The sequence below is a fragment of the Mobula birostris genome, unplaced genomic scaffold (assembly GCF_030028105.1).
Source record: "Mobula birostris isolate sMobBir1 unplaced genomic scaffold, sMobBir1.hap1 scaffold_3981, whole genome shotgun sequence".
NCBI lineage: Eukaryota > Metazoa > Chordata > Chondrichthyes > Myliobatiformes > Myliobatidae > Mobula > Mobula birostris.
In genome coordinates, this window is record NW_027277071.1 from 1 (window position 1) to 6,666 (window position 6,666).

At 54.4% G+C, this 6,666-nt stretch overlaps 1 pseudogene; it reads left to right on the forward strand.

Moving 5' to 3' along the window:
* Positions 1 to 1,440: 1,440 nt before the first annotated feature.
* LOC140193143 (complement C1r subcomponent-like) lies at positions 1,441 to 6,666 on the forward strand (annotated as a pseudogene).

The window sequence follows — 6,666 nt, forward strand, 5'->3', positions numbered from 1 at the left end:
TATGTGGGGAAGGGGGAGTGAAGGGAGGGAGAGGGAAGGGAGGGAGAGGGAAGGGAGGTGGAGGGGAGGGAGGTAAAGTTTGAATGAAGGAGGGAGGGAAAGAGGGAGAGATTATGAGGTGGGGACAGAGGGAAGGGAATGTGAAGGAGCGAGGGAGCAAGGAGTGGGAGGGTAGGTGGGGATGAGGGAGGGAAGGGAGGAGTGGTGGTAGATGGGGAAGGCAGAGGAGGAGGTATGGGAAGGGAAGTAGGGAGTGAGGATAAAGAATGAGGGAGGGTGGAGGAGGGAAAGAGGGAGGTGCGGTAGATGGGGAGGGGAGAGAAGGTGGAGGTAGGGAGTGAGGGAGGGGATACCTGGAGACAGTGGAAGTGGGGTGTCTGTCAATGAAAGGGGAGTGGGAGGATCTGTGATCTCCCTCACTCCTATCTACCCTCCGCCCTCTCCCCTTCCTCATTCTATGTGCCTCCTCCCTTCCTTCGCTCCCCTCTTCCCACCTCCATCTGCCTACCCTCCTTCCCACCTCCCTCCTCCCCTACCCTCCTTCCCACCTCCCTCCTCCCCCTACCCTCCTTCCCACCTCCATCCTCCTCCTACCCTCCTTCCCAGCTCCCTCCTCCTCCTACCCTCCTTCCCACCTCCATCCTCCTACCCTCCTTCCCACCTCCCTCCTCCTCCCCCTACCCTCCTTTCCACCTCCTTCCTCCTTTCCACCTCCCTCCCTTTCTCCTCATTTCCCACCCCTCCCTCTCTCTCCGCCTCCCACCTCCCGTGAGGTCCGAGCCGATCGGCAGGTGAAGCTGGAATCTCTCAGTGGGCCGGCCAGCCTCTGAGGTGGGAGGGAGTGAGCCAGCGTTTCAACAGCAAGCCCCCCCCATGTGTCAGGACTATATGGGAGAGCCAGGTTCGGCTCTCAGTGGCCGGGACGTGTGTGGGACGGACAGGCAGGATGAAGGAAAGGTCTGGGGCCGGGATGTCCCACGGCCCTTCACCCTCATCTCCCACCTCTCTTCCCTCTCTCCCCCCCCCCATCCTGCCGTGGACGGGGTGTTTCTATAGTCTCGGACCAGAGGGCACAGCCTCAGAATACAAGGACTTTCCTGTCGAGCAGAGATGAGGAGCAACTTCTTTAGCAGGGAGGGTGGTGAATCTGTGGAATTCACTGTGGAGACCAAATCATTGGGTGTATTTAAAGCAGAGGCTCTTGATTATTGGAGTGTCAAAGGTTACGGGGAGGAGGGAGGAAAGTGGGGTTGAGAGGGATAGTAAATCAGCCATGATGGAATGGGGAGCAGACTCGATGGGCTGAATGGCCTGGCTTGTTCCTGTGTCTTGTGGTTCCTCTCCCACCCCCAACCTCCCCCGCCTCTGTGCCCTTCCTGCTCCGAGCCTCGCCCTGTCAGTCTCGAGCCACGGGCTGATGCCTGCTCTCTGTTTCTCCAGGAACCTATACCTGCACAGCTTCTCGTCACTGGGTCAACCGCAGGGTCAGGGAGACGATCCCCTACTGCGCCCCAGGTAAAGTCCCGCTCCGGCCTGCCTTCCCTCATCCTCCCTCCCTCCACCTCTCTGCCTGCCTCTCCTCTCTCTTTGTCGCCATCTTTCTGCCCCTCTCTCTCTCAACTACAATGTTACACCCCCACTATTTTAGCTGCTATCGAAAATTGCAGGGCAGTCCAGCACGTTGGTGTAGTGGTGAGCACAACGCTCTGCAGTGCAGGAGAAAGGGTTCAATTCCCACCACTGCCTGTGAGGAGTTTGCACATTCTCCCCGTCACCGCGTGGGTTTCTTCCCACTCTCTCTCACAAAGACGCACTGGTTGGTGGGTCAGTTAGTTAACTGTAAATTGGCCCGTGACTGGGATTAAAGGCTGATTTATACTTCTGCGTAGGCTCTACACCGTAGCCAACACAAGTGGGCTACGCGGTTGTGAGCATTTATACTTGTGCGTTGGTCTGTCTGCGTCACTCTGCAATTCACCGCCGAAACGCAAGTTGGCAGTGGGGTCTCTACGCCACTGTGTCGAGTTTGTGTACTTCAAACAATGGTGACTGAAACCAAGCGCATCACGTTGGAGTTGGAGCTAATAAATGTTGAACAAGGGTCACTTTTATTGAAATTACTACAACACAGAGAGAGAGAAGACGTCGGAGATGGTGTGTATGACCATTGAACGGATTCAGGCAGAAGGAGGGTGAATTTTCTGCGCTTGTCCGGCCCCTGAGAGACACGGACCAGGAAACGCATTTCAAATATTTTTGGATGTCGGCAGGTAGATTCGATGAGAAGAAGCAGCAACCGGAAGTGTGTAGGAGGGAATGCGATGCTACCGAGCGGACCAATCACAGTTGTTGCGGTCTGCGTCGCCGCGACACGTAGTTAGGTTTTTGGGGAGGTGCGCGCCAGGCTACGGCGTAAGGTACACGGCTACACCATACCTACGGCGTAGATTCGACGCAGAAGTATCAATTGGCCTTAACTGGGATTAAAGCAGTGTGGCCTAAAGGGCCGGGGGCCCATTCTATGCTGATTCTCAATAAATTAGTAAGTTTTGGGCCGAGGAATGGCAAATGGAGTTTAATTGTGGTAGGTGTGAGGTGTGGCAGGTTGGAGAGTCACAGTCAACAGTGGGACCCTGGCGAGTGTTGCAGGACAGGGGGACCCAAGGGTGCTGAAGATGGGGTGGGTCAGGGCAGACTTCCATCAGTCAGAACACTGGGACGTCTTGTTGCAGTTGTACAAGACGTTGAGGTCGCGCGTCGGGCACTGCGTATAGTTCTCGTCGCCCAGTGAACGGAGTGACAGGGGCCAGCTGGAGGGAGTGCAGGAAGAGCTTTGAGGACATCGCTGGGACTCGGGGGGCCTGAGTTATCGGGACGAACTGGGCAGGCTGGGTCTTTAATCCTTGGACTGGCTGGTGGCGTGGCTCGGGGGTGGGGGAAGCTTACCGCATTTTATGAGATCACTCCGGGTGCAGATGGGGGTGAGTGCACGCAGCCGGCTTCCCAGGAAAGGAGTAAAGTTCGAGGGCAGAAGCTGAAGGTGAGGGCCATGAGGGGCAACTTTGCCACCCGGTGGTGGGGGGCGGGGAGTCGATGGAATGAGCTGCCGGAGGCAGTGGTGGGGGCAGGGACCTGGATAGGACAGGAACCAGATGGGGCAAACTCGGATGGGAATCTTGATCGACATGGTCCAGATGGGGCGAAGGGCCTGGTTTCTGTGTTGAGACTGCCTGTATCCTCCCCCCCCCCCCTCCAGCTCACCTAATCCATCAGCTCCTGGGGAAACACCCACAGTGTAACCCTGTTGTTCCCCCTTCACCCCTGCTTTCATACTCCACTAGCCTCCTGCCCCTCCTCCCCCACCCTGGGGTCACTTTCTCTCTCTCCCTCTATCTATCTCTCTCTCTCTAACTCTATTATTTCTTCTTCTTCTTCTTCTTCTTCTTCTTCTTCCTCCAGCAGTTTAGACACATCTAGACGTATTGCAGCCCTCCGCAGGATGTACAATTCATTACAGAACTTCAAGGAACTCAAATTCTTGAATACAACCTAGTCTCACGTATAAACTGAATGATAGACTTCTCAATCAGATGTTGATTCTCTTGATGGCCAGACAAAGATTTAATACAAAACCAAAATAAATTTAAGCCAGATAGCCTCCTGAACAACATGCTTCTTTCAATTTTGTATTGATTACAGCTCAGCAAAACATGCTGGACTGTCTCTGGACAACCACAGTCACATAATCCAGTGGGATGTTTTCCTATTAACTTTAAATAATAGTTTAACCCACAATGTCCCAACCTAAGTCTTGTAAATTTCACCATACCTCTACGACTTAAAAGGTAACAGTCTGAGACCTTTTTAACTAGCGGGTGACTAGAAAAATAATGCCTGCCCCTTAATTCATTTTTCCAATCCTCCTCCCACTTCTTCTCTATACCTTTTTTAATCCTACTTCTCAATTCTGTTCTGCCTAGGGGAACTCTAATTTCTACTTGCCTGCTCTGTAAGGAAGACTTTACAATGCCATCCACAATTTCATTTCCCTCCACCCCAGCATGCCCCAGTATCCATGAAAATCCAACTGCACGACTCATCTTCCCTACTCTAAACAACACTAAGATCTCTCTCTCTCTCTCTCTATTGGACGAGCGACCTGAAGGTCGTGAGTTCGAGCCCCAGCCGAGGCAGCGTGTTGTGTCCCTGAGCAAGGCACTTAACCACACATTGCTCTGCGACGACACTGGTGCCAAGCTGTATGGGTCCTAATGCCCTTCCCTTGGACAACATCAGTGTCGTGGAGAGGGGAGACGTGCAGCATGGGCAACTGCTGGTCTTCCATACAACCTTGCCCAGGCCTGCAACCTGGAGAGTGAAGACTTTCAAGGCACAGATCCATGGTCTCACAAGACTAACGGATGCCTTAAAAAACTCTCTCACTAGCTGTCTAACACACACACACACTCACTCACACTCTCTCTCTCTATATATATATATATAGCACGGAGGGAGGGCAAAAGTGGGGAGTAAACACGGTGGGGGAGAAAGAACAAGGGGATAGAGGGGGAGTGAGAAAAAGGGTGAATCTGGGGTGTCTATCTATATATCTCTATCTCTCGCTCTAACTCTATCTCTCTTTCTGTCTAACTCTGTCTCTCTCTATCTATCCCTGGGTTCTCTCTCCCAGGCTTCACCTCTCCACCTGCCCCCTTTCTCTCTCTCCCTCTCCCTGTACTTATACCCCCTTTCTCTCTTCCTCTCACTATAATTCCCCCAGATTCACCCTTTTTCTCACTCCCCCATCCCCTTGTTCTTTCTCCCCCACCCTGTTTACTCCCCACCTTTGTCCTCCCTCCGTGCTCACACCACCCCTCTCTCGCACGACTTCCACAGCCGAAATAACCGACCCACCCCACAGTCTCCCCCCACTTCTTCCTTCTCGTTGTAGTTACATGATCGCTAAACCCCCCTCTCGCTCTCCCCTTCCCTCCTACTCCCTCCCTTTTTCTCTGCACCCCCTCCTTCGCCCCCACAGTGTGCGGTAAACCGGAGCAGCCCGTGGACAGCGGCACGGCTCGCATCTTCGGCGGCGCCGCCGCGCCCAACGCCAGCTTCCCCTGGCAGGTCTACCTGCGGCCCCCGCAGCAACAGGGCCGCGGCTCTGGGGTGCTGATCGACCCCGCTGGGTGCTGACCGCCGCCCACGTCCTCTGGCCCAAGAACCAGCCGCGACCGGACGCCAAGAAGCTGAAGAGCTACGGCGTCTACCTGGGCGACAACGACCTGGAGGACCTGCTGGCGTCGGCCGGCCAGCCGGTGGAGAGGGTCTACCTGCACCCGGACTACGAGGGCGGCTACAACCCGCAGTTCGACCACGACGTGGCCCTGATCAAGCTGGCCGCGCCGGTCACCCTCGGCCGCTACATCGTGCCCGCCTGCCTGCCGCCGCCCCCCGACCCGAAGCAGGGGCCGACCCAGCTCTACAGCACCGGACAGCTGGGCTACGTGGCGGGCTGGGGCGTCACCCAAGACCAGAAGCTCCTCAACCGGCTGCACTACGTGGGGCTGCCAGTGGCCGACCAGGCGAAGTGCCGCCGGGCGATGGAGAGGGTGCAGCGAACGTGGGGGGCGGTCCAGTCCCCCGAGATGCTCCGCCTGGGACCCGGCATGTTCTGCGCCGGCTCCGGCCTGGGCGAGACGGACTCGTGCCAGGGCGACAGCGGTGGGGCGTTCGCCGTCCGCCGGCGGGCCGACGACTCCTGGTACGTGACCGGGCTGGTGTCCTGGGGACTGGGCTGCGGCCGCAACGGAACCTACGGCGTCTACACCCGGGTGGAGAGGTACCTGCCCTGGATCCGCCAGGTGATGGCCGGGGGGCAGGACTGAGGGGCTCCCTCGGACACCCATCGTCAAATCCCCTTCCTGACCAACCCCACTTTCATCCCTCCCACCCACCTACCCACTGTCAGCCACGGTCCCCGCCATCATCCCTCACCCACCCACCGTCATCCCTCCCCAACCCTTCCCACACTGTCACCATCCAGACCCTCCCCACAACCCAGCCGCTGCCCCTGGAGGGGTAACTTGCACCGTGGGACTGGAGTGTGTGTTTTTTGTATTTCGGATGAAACTTGCCTACGATCGATTTGAGTTGAATTTTAAATGGGGCATAATTAGTCTAGGGGTGGAATCGTGTAATTTTTGGACAGGATTGTTCAAAATGGATTCAGATGAATTTATGAGCGAGACTAAACGTTTAATTTGGATTGATATGGTCCCAGAGCATTCATTTAATTTTAACATGGGACTTAATTTAAACCCAGAAGAAATACAAGCAGATTAGGCCATTCTGGTTGGTTTTCTAAAGTCTGGTTGGCTTTGGGATGGAATTTGTATCATTTTAAACAGGATTAATAGAACATGGATTCAGATTAGTTCAATTTTGGATCAAATGTATTGAAATTGGATGACAGTTTTGGAATGAGATTACAATAATCCGAGAAGGAATTGGTTAAAATTGGATTATATTTAATTTTAAACGAGATTCATTTGATTTGGTGTGATCAGTTTAATTTTTGATGGAATCAGTTTAATTTGAGAATAAACTAGATTAATTCGGACATCATTCATTTAAATAAAAGTGGTCTAAATTTTAACGATACAA